The 12149-nt window shown below is 40.4% G+C and overlaps 1 long non-coding RNA gene across 2 annotated transcripts in view; it reads left to right on the top strand.

Moving 5' to 3' along the window:
* Positions 1-1488: 1488 nt before the first annotated feature.
* LOC141802474 (uncharacterized) overlaps positions 1489-12149 on the top strand; it is a 28913-nt gene continuing 18252 nt past the window's right edge. Inside the window, exons 1-3 of one of the 2 annotated variants that reach the window (XR_012599498.1) lie at positions 1489-1701; positions 3124-3322; positions 3413-3928. This is a non-coding gene — a long non-coding RNA (uncharacterized LOC141802474). Of the gene's footprint in view, positions 1702-3123; positions 3323-3412; positions 3929-12149 lie in introns of those variants that run through there. The other variant, XR_012599497.1, reaches the window with a different exon arrangement.

The following is a 12149-nucleotide window of genomic DNA, read 5'->3' as shown; positions in this document are numbered from 1 at the left end:
AAAAAGTTGTTTGCAACAGTCCAATATAGATAAGGTGTGTATGTGGATAAAAATGTTGTGGTTATTCCCAAAAAGTTTGGAGGTTTATAAAAAAGATGGGAATCTTGACTGATGAAAGGGAAAATACTCAAACTAGAGTTCCAGTTATTGAAAAAGTCCTGGCCAATTCTGATTTCACCTGACCGATAAGTAGAAGTTCTTTCCTAAATCAGAAGTTTATTTTTAAAGGTGATTGTTGGTGAGCACTTCATTTTAAGTTGACTGTTTTGGATTTAATTAACTGTTAATGGCTTTTATGCTGTCTTTAAGAGCATAGATTTAGTAGGACAGACATGAGTACTGTTATGTTACAGGTATACAGCCATCTTTAATCATTAAAAAAACTGTAAAATCAAAGACATGTATAATGAACGTCAAACACAAATCATTCAGCTGTTTGACTTTTTAAACTATTATCATTAAAAAAATATTTTAATGTTTTGTTTTGTTCTTATTTGTATCTGGAAAATCCTTAAAAAATGAGAAGCCATTCCACTAAAAAGGCATGGCCTGATCGAAACATGTCTTTATATACTTTAGAATACAGCATCAAATTATTGCAAAGCATAATGATGTACATCATTCACAATGAAAATTTTATTTAAATCATAAACTACCAAAAGGAAATATTAGAGGAAATTCTGATAAACCACTACAAATAGTTTGTACTGCAAATGATGGACTGATGCAAATTCCATAAAATTCCATTAAAGCCCTGAAGCTGAACATTAAATCTTTATCGCTGCAGTCATCAAGTCATCCTCAGACAATCATGGAAACCAAAGCAGGCTGTCAAACTGAAGAAAAGAATGTCAAAATAACAGGGAAAAAAACTACTAAAAAAACAAGAAAGAAAGAAAGAAAGAAAGAAAGAAAGAAAGAAAGAAAGAAAGAAAGAAAGAAAGAAAGAAAGAAAGACGGCCATATCACACAGTAAGAAAGTGAGTGCTCTTACATTAAGAGATGCTTTGTGTAGAGACTGGAAACATAATCAAAAACCCAGTCAGATTCCATGTGGAAACACTGCCCTGCTCTCTTTTCTTTCGAAAATATCAAACTACAAAAAAACACAAACTCTTTTGAACACAGCTTCTCTCTTCTTCATCACCTCTTTATCTACAAACACGGACATTTTATGTTGCCTTTCACTAAATACAAAAATGTGTCATAGCTACTCTGTTCTGTTAGCTACACTAGCTATACTGCTTTTGTTAAGTTTTGTATCATGTATTGCTCTTCACCCTTGTTTTCTGTACTGTCTTTATATGAAGCGTTCCCTGTTTTATCTTGGGTCTTGTTCACTCTGTTGCATGCATTGTTTTACTTCCTGCCTTTTGTGTGTTTCCATTCCCCTCTGATTGGTTTCACCTGTGTCCTCACACACCTGTAGATCGTTACCCAGAGTATTTGTTGTCCTGTGTCCCCAGCCTTCTGTTTGATTCCCTTACCTTGTGTTGTCCCAGGTGGTGTTTGATGCACTGACATCTCCTGCTGAACATTTTGGATTTCCTACAAAAGTCAGACTTTTTGTTTGAGCCTGTGTTACCAGGTCAGGGTGCTACATTTTTTCAACCATGTGACGTCTTCACTATGCACCCTGTTTCCTTCTTTGAAGATGCCAGTGGAACATGGCGAAGCATTTATGCAGGGCACCTTTTACAGGTAAGTTGGCAGGAGATGTGTAAATGGATGTTTTGGTTAAAAATAAACAAATATAGCTAGTTTGAACCCTTAAAACCTCTATCAAACAGTGGATAGAGGAATGCTGGCAGTGTTAACCAGGAGACTGACCTGACACACAGGCAGAAAGAGAAGTTTGGAGTGTTGGTGTGTACATGCACTGCAGTCAGCAGTGTTGTGTCACAGTTATTGATAAAAAAAGTAATAACAAAGAAATATTTTTGATGGTCTGTGGTCCGCTCTGGAGTGGTTTTTTTATGTGTTTACTCTTTAGTTTTTTATTATTCATAGTTGGTTATTTCAGTTCTCAGTTCTGGGTTTTATATGTGTAATGTACATTCACAAAATGTATTAACGCTGCTAGTAAAAATGTAAAAAAAAAAAGCAGTTACCAGCCAGCTTTTTTAAAATTCTTTATCAAACTAACTGGGATACTCCACATTGCTTACATATCTCACACTGCTGACTTTTTTATTTGATGTTGTGTATCATATTTATGATCCAGCCTGCCTGTTACATTTTATCGCACACATTTGGTATGCAGTCAGGCAAATGCTTAATATGTTTGTGCAAGCATCAAATGGACAAATTAACCCTGATTTAGGAAGAGAAGATTAGAAAAGAAACAAGATAAAGACTTTGTGGAACAGCTAAAGGCATTAAGAAAAGACAAAGGCAAAACATATTCATGTCATGCTGATCAATTGGCATACTTAATATCAGATATGCTACCACACTGATGGACCCTGCTAAATGGTAAAATGCCTGCCTCAACCATCTGGGTTATTCAAATTCAGGTTTTTCTAAAATCTTAGCATATAAAATAAAGGAACTCCTGATTATAAAGAAGTCAGAAAAAAAATCTTACACTAATACCAATTTAACAAAATTCAGTTCCACTGCTTTTTGTGTCTCAACTAAATTGGACTATTTTGTCTTCCTCTCACATATGTGCTGCCTTCAGTCTCTCAGTTTACAAAACCTGCCAAAAAAGACAAGTTAAGACACCTGACCTTTGAGGTACTTTTCATACTCTGACTCTTAAACCTTGCCAACAGTTTGGACCAAATGTCTGCCTCACTTTTTGAGCCAGAAATACCTCAACGTCCTGTAATTCTTACAATTGCTTGTAAGCTGGCTGTGTCTCTTCAGGTTAGTGTAGACATGTCTGTGAATTTCTTTGCTAAGAGGTGCTAGACTTGACTGATGTTCATGGAGGGTGAAGGAAATATTCAAATTATCAGTATCATAACCTATCATTATGGGCAGATATGCATCTAATTTCTAAGCCTTTATCTGTCGTTACTGATGAACAAATATATCATGCATTCCAACTCTCACCGAGTAATGTCCTCCCATATATCAGTGATTACTTTGAGTTTCTCTTTCCTGTCCTTTGTTCAGGCATGGATAGGAACATATCTTGAGGACACTTCACAGCCACATCAAGGTCACTCCAAATGATGCAGAGCCACTAGTGAGCTGTAATGGAGCAGGGACAGGCTCATCTGCAAAGACCCTCCCTGCTGAGGCTGTTCAATGGGCTCTCATCAGGCCAGCCCCATCCAACTTCTGTCAACACGAGGATGCTGTACCCTTCGAGGTAAAGAGAAAACACCCTCCTTTTTCTGCAGGCTGTTCTATGTATTTACGTTTTATCCATATCTGTAACTGAAAAACTCATCGTCCTTAGAAATACTTGCCATCAGTAAATGCTTGGTTGAGCCAAGGCGATGATGTCTTCAAGTGGCTTCTGTGATAGAAGACGTGCCTAGTTGAGGTCCCAGACTGTCAGACTGTTACAGCCACATAGTTGCAGGGTGAAAGGTTGACAGAGTGGAGGACATACAGTGATGACACTTCTCCTCAGGGGGCCTTTCTTTGTGTGTGATCAGCACCTCACTGTTCGTGACTAGAATGCAGTTGGAGTGAATGCGTAGCAAATTTGAGTGAGATTCAATTTTTGTTCGATCATGATATCACTGATGTACCGCTTGATTTGCCATTTAAAATCATCGTTCTTTAATACCATGCATTTAACACTTTTTGCGCCTTTCTTTTGATTTTTGAAGCATCAACCTTGATTGATTAAATGCTTCCTATCTCAAACTTTTATTTCATGGTTCATTTGAACTGGCATGCTTTTATCATTACCCTCAATTAAGCGAGCAACCGTCTTTGTTTTTATTACCTTTTCATTGAGCCAACCTTCAGCAGCACTTTTCAAGCTTGTAAATACAAAGGTAATATGAAACTGCAAATGAAAGATGAATTGAACCTCTATTGTGAGCATGATGCATGGCTGCCTTTAAATGCCCTGTTAAACACCATCCATAAGGTTCACTGTGTCATGTGCTGACATTTGCATACTATACAGGAGTGTTCACATGGTGTTATCATTGATGTTCCCCAGGCAATGACTCATACAGAGACCTGTGCACAGCCCTGCACTTTTTGTTTTGTGTTTTGAATCCTGCTTAAATATTGGATATTTCTAAAACCTTCGAGTGGTTGGAAAACGTCCAGTTTTGTACTGTTAGCAGACTGTACCATTGCAAGGGCCCTGGGCTGTGCTGCCTACCTCAACCATGTTTTGGTCAACCCATAAAGCATGTTTTTCGAACAAGAAAAATAGCTAAAGCGACTAAAACCATTGCTATAACCAGACTATAGGAATGGTGAATTTAGCTTTAGAAATAATGCCGTTGCAATGCAGAGGTCCATAGGGATCAACAATCAACCCCTTTGTGGTCAAGGGCTCAGGGGTGTGCTGTAAACAGCTGAAACCGTAGCCATTTATGCTTCTGCTCCGGCTTCATCGTTGTGTCTTAGTTTTTTCCCCTTAGTTAAAATAAATAGACTCTCTACATAAAACAACTGGCAGAAAATAAAAATGAGGAACACGGTTTGATCAAACCAGACACACCATACCCCACCTTGACTAAACACACATTTGGAAAGTATCTTTGTCTCCAGCAAGGGCTCTTCCCTCAATTTCTCCTACTGACTCATTTCTCCAGGTGCTGTTGCTCAGACCTTCACAGTCCGTCCACTCAGTTGCTTTTAGCTTGTTTTCTCCTGGTTAGTCTGTCCTGGACGAGCATGCGGGGTGCATGCTTAGAGTAAAAATCAATCAGGGTGTGTTCTGCCATGCCAGGCTGCTTGGCATATTTCAGCACTCTACCTTCGTGGGTCCTCGTGCTCCATCACAGGTATGGATGAGGGGCTGATGTGAAAAGAGACAAGTGGGCATTGAACGGACAGTGGGAACGTGACTGAGATGCACAAGGATCGCTCTGCCTCTGGGGTAGAATAGCTCACCAGCACCTTAGAGGCCACTTGACCTTCGTTGTTCTGTTTGCACTGGCCAGGGACGAGTTGAAATCCAATAAGATTTTGATAAAGTATGCCATCACCTCTGCTGTGAGCGGCTGTGTGTGAGATAAAGAGGGAAAGGTGTGTCAGAGTCTGCTGGTACTGCTGTAGGTTCATCACCTGCGTTTGCATTTTTAGTGGCCGTACAGTATTAGGGTCAATCCTACGTTTCGCATACAGTGTAAACTTTAAAGTTTTTATTTAACAACATCAGAGATTTGCTGGAAGTGTTTTCATGCAGTCTGGAGATGTTGTTTAAATCCACATTTTGTAAGCTGTCTGAAAGGCTGCACAACTAAAGTCTAATCAGTATGAACTAAAGATTTTTATTTTAAGTTAGTGATGAGCAGAGGATGAGTGGGAGCGTGGCCTGCATTTAATGTGCATTTAGATGGGAAGTTGTAAGGATTCTGACACTGTCAAGAAAAAACAGAGAGGGAAGCATTTCATAAACAAATTTAAACTGATACATTGAAACAACTATACACATGTGATGACTTCAAATGCAATAAAGACATTTTTGCCTTCATCTGGACATGGGTGTTTAAAGCCTCCATAAAGCAGTGGCTGAATGGAGCATGGAGATCAATAAGTGAAAGAAGTTATGAACATGAGGTGTCTGGCAGTGCAGCAAGTTTTGCTGATTTATGTAGTTTTAATAATGATCCATTTGGCTTGTGTAGTTTATTGTGTATAAGTGAGCGATAAAGTCAGTACTAGCAGGGCTGGATGTTATCCAGGTGCAGGCTCTGAGGATTTGTTCAGGACTTCACCTGTGTGCATGCTTGAAGTGGAGGCAGGAGGGATGCCAGCTGGTGGCCCATTATTGAATTAACCTGGAAGAGCATGGGAATAGCCATCCTACTAAAAACGGTGTTTCAGATGTGCTGTGGAAAAAGGAGGCCTGTTAGGCCCGACTAGTTCTGAAAGAGGAGCGAGGTAGGTTGCAAAGTGCAGACAGACTGATTCAACTAATGAATTCTGTTTTCATATAAGCGACAGATACAAGGACTGGGCTCAGATATTTCTTGATGAGTTGAAGGATTCAAACAGACTCAACAGGTGCATTTCAGTTATGGCAGCAGAAAGAAAGCACTAGATGACCCTAGTGAGCTGTTTGCCAAGGAGGTGGCATTCAGAAGGATAAGCAAAGAAGTTACAGGGAAATAGTGACTCTATCAGTCCTGTCAAACATTAAAATGGTTGTAGCAAAACACCAGGAGCTGTTAATTTGAATCCTGTTCATGTTAACTTGAATGGAAAAACAAGAACGATAGATTATATTTGTGTGGGTATCAGCGGGTTTTTAAGCAGTTTGGGAAATAGAAGAACTGACAAGCTTGCAAAGGAAGCAGTTAGGAAAAGAGATGTCAGTAACAAGCTAACATACAGAGGGCAGATGCACAGTTTGGAAGAAAGGAAACTGACAGGGGCAACAGATCCAGGTTAATGTGAGCAAAGGGAAAGAAACTACCTATATCCAAAACAGCGCCGCTAGGATCCTGATGAGGGTGCGGGAGTACGACCACATAACACCCATCCTTCACTCCCTCCACTGGCTTCCGGTCTCATTCAGGATTCAATACAAACTCTCCCTTCTAACCCACCACAGCATCCATGGGAACCCCCCCACCCACCCCCCCCCCCCCCCCCCCCCCCACCCCCACAAACAACAGACTCTTTGACCAAGTGGTTAAAAAATAAAGAAAAGGTAAGGAAAAAAAGACCTCAGCATAGGTATTAGGTTTCTGCTAAAAGAAAAAAAAAAGAAAAAAAAAAAAACAATAATCATTTTCAGCAATTTGGTCTGAAACTGCAACAGATAGGAAAATCAAGAAGATAAGAACAGAACAAAATGAATCATTCATTAGAAGAAAATTACTTTCTTCTCTGCTAACTTGATTACAGGGCACTTTTCTGCCATTGCTGCAGAGAAAAGGATGAATTTCACCCAAATAATCCAAAGAACCCAAGTCAGATAATAATAAAGGTGAAGCTTTAGATAATAAAGGACAAGATGTCTGAATATCAAAACATATTTATAAATCAGGTACAAAACTGCTACCATGGTTTACCCATTTCTAGACCTGCTCCCAATGCCTTAAAACTCAACAAGCTCCAGTGAAGCAGACAGTTGCTTCATAAAGCAGCAACAGAAGGGCTGCTGGGCTCACTGATGTGGGAAGCCATGAGGAGGTAAATGGTTATGAGGATGATGATGATGATGATGATGGAGATTAAAATGATGATGGCCAGCATCTGAACTCCAGAGCAGAGGCTCGGTCCCACTCAATTGTGTTTCTCATCAGAAATTTCTCATACCACTTGTTCAGCATTAACATTAAGAAGTTCGAGGAAAGAATGAATCAATCACCAAACACAAAGCCAGTCCTTGTCAAGGTGAGAGCAAAAGTCAGCGAAAGTCAGAGTGAATATTTCCACATCGCTCACTGCTCATTTATCCATCAACAGTGAAATGACTGACAAAAATTTGCATCTCAATTCAGTTTTGTCAGAACTTTGAGTACAATCAGTCCCTCAGGGCTGTTTGGATTGATATAATGTCTTCTGTTTTAATATGCTCTGCCAAGACCCGAAGGACTTCAGTCTTTGATGAGATCGATTCACTCATTTGAATTAGCTGAATTAGTTGGTAATACAACAATGAAGTGGCTGACATTTATGATCAGCCATAACGTAAATGAATTGATCTGAATTTAGCTTGCAGGCTCTGCGACTATTAGTTCACTCCCTGCAGAGTTCACCTCTGACAATAAAAATCAAATTCACTGTTGTTTAGGAAATGGCATTGTGTCAGTCAATGTTAGACCAATGTCTCACTCTGTGGTCAAACATGGCCAATTGCTAGTCCTCCTATATTGGATAATAAAACAATAGGACAACATCAAGCAGCAACCTCCGGTCTAAGAACATGAGACAATGCAGAAGTGCTAAGTGGGGGGGGTTCTAACTCTGTGGATCAGAGGACATTAAAATCGTGAGCTCGTCCAATCAGAGGTACAGCTCAGGTCATGTGACTGACAAGAGCCCTATAGCTGTAGGCAAAACCCTTGCCACTTCCAATATGGCTGCAATTCCCGATTTGCTTCATTGTTCATTTCAGAAACAGACAAGTGACATCAGGGAATCTACGTCCATGTTTTATACAGTCTATGGTTTGGCCAAACCAATACAAACACAAAGGTAAAACAAAATGACACTGTACAATGCAAAAACTAAACTAGGTAACCCCCCCCCCCCCCCCCCCAATGACACCAGAGGAGTCTTCCAATAGACTGGCTCCAGCATTAGAGGGTCTTCTTATTGCTGTGCCTTTTTGCTCCATTTCAGGAAATGCCCTCCCCCAGCAGTCAGGTAACTCTAAGACAAAGAAATAATGATCATTGCAACAGAAATGTGTCTAATATCGCATTGTTAAAAAGTACATGCTGAATTTCAACAATGTAAGACTAAATGCTGAAATAAACTAATCTCAAAGAAATGCAATTTTGTAATGTGTTTGAGGTTTGCAAATAAAATAAATAACAAATTTGTTAAACAGCTGAGGTATGAGACATAAGGGTACGTTTGAATTACCCTTGTATGGCCCTGGCTGCCACAGGAACTATGGACAAATTTAGATCACATGTAATATATACACAAGCTCTTTAAGAAAACAATAAGAAATGGGCTATGTCTCTGATAATTAAAAAAAAAAAAAAACAGTTGTTAACTTTCAAAGGAGTGGTGAGGCTCTGAGTCGGATAAGATATCAACCATGATGCAGTTGAGATATTTGTGGTAGTTTTAAAGAGAGTGTGCAGGATGAGATGAGAGACAGATATCACCAGAACTCTAACCGGACACTGGAGACAACACAGATGGAGACTGCATTGACCCTATCTAAATTATAAGTGACAACTATTACTATTCAGAATATGCTAGCAGCAGGGTGAAACCTTAGGTTAAGATCGGGGCAAAATCCGATTGGTTGAAAACTTCAGAGGAAATGCCTATGATCAGCTGAAAAAAGGAGCAGGAAAAGACTTGCGTGCATAAATCATGAAAATGTGACTCTGAAACTGTCACTCATTTGTTTTCAGTGTGAGCTAAAACATTTCACATCTGATGTGATGACTTTTTTCCGCAAGTTATCACTCACCATTGCCCCCCCCTTCTCTTTCTAGCTCTCTCCCGCTCTCTGACCCTTTCTGGCAAACGCGCGCGCGCACGCACATCTCCGTTAAATATTTATGTCCAAGACCTCAAAGGCCCATTTTGCCTCCCACCTGGATCCCCCAGCGAAGCCACGGGGTCAGTGGCTGTTGAAAGTAATAGCATATAGGTTACATAACCATAATCTCATCCATCACCATTATCTTTCAGATCTTACTGTTCAACCTTGTAATCAACTCATCCTTTCGCTGTGGCTTCATATTATGGTTGATGTATAATCATATGGATCGCAGGGGGGTGTTCTGTCATTAAACGTTTATGTCTCTTGGCTGATATGAAGTCACCAACGAAACCCGTCGATCTCCTGTGGAGACTAAACAACAAACTGTTGATCACCCCTTTCGCTCTGCAGTGTGTAGACCTTCCAAGCATTCGCAATATGCATGTGGGCTGTCTTCCCCGCCAGGTTTATCAAAACTGTCAGTAGGCTTCATAATGCAATGAGACGCATATGCGCAGCAGTTGAGGAATTTCCAGACTCAGCCGACACAATTTCTGAGAACCTCGCGGGTGTTGTGAGGGGGATTGATTGAGAGAAGAACGCAGGAGCTCGCCAAGGGACACTCCTCAAGTCATCTAAGATAATAATTATTCTTCCTCTGTTGGACGAATTCTATTTTTTGTTAAAACGAAAACATCTTAAATGCCCAGAACATCTCCAGCCTCCGGTGCGCAGCGCATCAGTCCGCGCTGATTGGAGCGGTTACTTATCTGGTTAAGTTGGATATCGTTCCAGGGTCTCTTGCAAAACTAACCCCCCCACCCCCTGTGTCAGTGAAAGGCACAGTGAGGAAAAGAAAAAGACGGGAGAGGAGGAGAGACACAATGGACACGTGGATTCTCAAGGCGCGCGGTTGGATCGTGTTTTGATGCGCGCAGGTGTCCAATTCATCAGCTTAGTTTTTCTCAACTCTCCTCGCATGAAGTGTCATTCTACAGCTTCCTGCGAAAACCTCAGAAAATGTTCATGATCAACACGCCAGTCGGAGCGGTCTGAACACAGGAATGCTCCTGGTTGGATATTTGCTTTGGGTATAAGGGGGGATCGTTCGGATATCAAACTGCTTCAGCGGAGTTACAGCGGAGGCTCTGGAGTAACAGAGAGCAAGAGAAAGGAATTTTGAAACTACAGCGCACATTTACGGATTATCGGGCTTTTTCTTCATCTGAACAGCTGTAGACGCACTCTTCTTTGATGTCTGACAAGGTAAAATCTATTTTCCCTTCATGTATCCTGTTGCTCCTATTGAAAACGCACAGATAAAGTGAGATTGGTTGAAAACGATCTCATGGTGATGTTAACAATCAAGTTTTTTTTTCGTAACCTCAAGAAAACATTCATTCCTACATGTTCCCAGTTTTATCTTTTAACACTCTTTGTATCAGCTATAAAGGAAACCCTTTCTTTGGTGACTTGACGATATGGTAATTACAAAGACCAGCTTTACGCATGGCGTTTAAAAGCAACATCACATTTATGAGCAACAATAATATTTCGTTTACTGTAAGATCACGTAATTGAGATCGTGAATTATTCATTGTACAGAATGTATAGCGCTTGTCACGTGACTTTTATGGTATTTCAAACCTCTGCTTGTTTTTGAAGCTAATTCATCAGGAGAAAAAAAAAAAAAAATCAAAGGCGCCTATTAATTAAGTGACGCCCATGCACATTGGTTCGACCGCGCAGTGGCTAATGAATTTTCTATTTTTTTATGAGGCCCTGGGTCAACAGGTCCGGGGGCACATCCCCCCACCCACCCCACCCCATTTAGTCTTTCTGATAGAAAGCAAAAAGGAATGAAGACTGAATAAAGTACACATTTTGATGTCCCTGGCAAATCTTTTTGGCAAATCTCTGCTCTCTCTCCTGTCCCTAGATCTATGTGGGAGACATAACAGCCAACAGGGGACACTGTTTCAACTGGTTTTCTGCAGCACAGCCTCTTTAAATCCCATGAGGTTTTACTGCTGTAGGTTACACTACCATTAACAAATTGCTTTTGTTTGCTTGTCCCTCCCCTCTAGAATCAGTTTTATTAACACAAGAAAAAGCGGATGCACTAATAATGAGACAGGTTTTTATTATTGAATTTCACACATATTTGTAGTAAATGTTGATGGATGGATTGATACTGGATAGATCCTGAAAGCAGTTTGCTTTCTGGTAAGCTCAACACTTTGTATGTCATAGCCGCTGGGGAAAAACGATTAAAGGAGAAAGATGCAAGAATAAGAAGGCAATTAAAATCCCAGAGGCTGGCGTTTCATCCCTTCATTAAGAGTGATCAGTAGGAGTGGTGTAATTGACTCATTACTTGGCCCCCTGTGCGTGCTTGGTTTCTCAAACAAGGACAATATTTGTGACAGTAGCATTACATCTCTGTCTAAACCTTTATATTCCTAATACCTTGCTGTAAGCTTGCAGGTCGGAGGTTTTAGCTTGCGACCACGAGGCTCCTTGTGCAAACCCCCAGAGAGGTTGTGATTGGTGGACAAAAGACCAATGCTCTCATCTCACCATTGCTGTGCTGGCCTCAAGCAGATCACTAGATTTCAAAGGTCTCAGTGAAGTCGCTTCACATTTACTGCTGAATATTAGAGGAGAAACCACAGATATAAAGAAAAATCTAGAATTCTTGAACAAAAGGACAAATAGGTATTGCAGCATTGCCACTTCCCAGTTTAATCACTGTGGTACCACTGGACACAAGGCTGGATGTTGCAATCAAAAGGACATTCACTGACTGAACTGACATTGCTCTTTTCTATTCATCTAAACGGCTGCACAGATTTCAAATAGTTGCCTCGAGTCAAGA

Source organism: Halichoeres trimaculatus, unplaced genomic scaffold (assembly GCF_033239565.1).
Source record: "Halichoeres trimaculatus isolate MK-OKI-2021-1 unplaced genomic scaffold, fHalTri1.1 fHalTri1_scaffold_2, whole genome shotgun sequence".
Lineage (NCBI taxonomy): Eukaryota > Metazoa > Chordata > Actinopteri > Labriformes > Labridae > Halichoeres > Halichoeres trimaculatus.
This window is presented reverse-complemented; position numbering and strand designations above follow the sequence as displayed.